The following is a 987-nucleotide window of genomic DNA, read 5'->3' on the forward strand; positions in this document are numbered from 1 at the left end:
ACACACACACACACACACACACACACCCTGCTCGATCAAAATCGTACGATTATTCGGAGTCATTTTGAGTTACTCATACCATGAGGTCAGAAGCCAAATGTTCGTTATCAACATATTCAAATAATTCCATTCGAAAAAGCTTGACATGTTTTAGAACTCTAATGTTTTACGTCACATTTCTAAAATCGAGGTACTGAGCAGATAGAACTTTCTACCTCTGAGATAGCGAGGTGTCATCTCCGGCTCGGACGTTGACGTAAAATGGCCCGCCATTATTTACGGTCGCAAGCTTCTCTCGTGTATTTTGTCATATATTTGTCTCAGCCCATACTTTGATGTTGTCGGTCCACATTATACCATAATGTCCACCTTAAGCCCGTGTTTCCCCACTTCTTGGTTTCGAGTGTCTCCTTTATAATGGTCTGGTGGCGTTGGATTATAATGATAAATAGCATTTTTGTATAGCTCCAAAACCCGCTCGACAGCAAGCTCTATGCGTTTTATACTACATTATCACCCCAACAGACCATAGAACACTCAGAAACATTCCCAGCTTCCCGTGAAACATACAGTGCAAGCAGCTGATTAAGCGCCCAAACCCTACCAGACTGACAAGATCTTCCACTGGCTAAAAAAAAAAAAGCTGGATAGAGTGCCTTTCCCAAGGACACAACGTCAGGCCGCTGACAGGAATATAACCCTCAATCGTACGGTTGCCAGTCTGAGAGCTTAAACACTAGGACCTAAAGAATTGTACTATTCTACTTTTTATTATTTATTTTTGGTTGGCCCCATGTTTTTACTTTTCTATTTTTCATTTTCCTCTACAGGGTTTGTTTTGTGTGGCCCTCTCCTGAAACATCCCAATATCCCCATGAGCACAAAGGCGAAGATCATCAACACCATTTTCCTTCCAACGCTCACATATCAATGCCAGACATGGTCCCTAACAAAAGCCCTAGAGAGGAAACTGGTCACATGCGAGAT

At 42.2% G+C, this 987-nt stretch overlaps 1 long non-coding RNA gene across 1 annotated transcript in view; it reads left to right on the forward strand.

Annotated features, from left to right (window-relative positions):
• The window catches only part of LOC106012919, a 21443-nt gene extending 20467 nt beyond the window's left edge, over positions 1-976 (forward strand). Inside the window, exon 3 of the long non-coding RNA XR_001185194.2 lies at positions 831-976. This is a non-coding gene — a long non-coding RNA (uncharacterized LOC106012919). The remainder of the gene's footprint in view (positions 1-830) is intronic.
• The last annotated feature ends 11 nt before the right edge of the window (positions 977-987 follow it).

Source organism: Aplysia californica, unplaced genomic scaffold (genome assembly GCF_000002075.1).
Source record: "Aplysia californica isolate F4 #8 unplaced genomic scaffold, AplCal3.0 scaffold00563, whole genome shotgun sequence".
NCBI lineage: Eukaryota > Metazoa > Mollusca > Gastropoda > Aplysiida > Aplysiidae > Aplysia > Aplysia californica.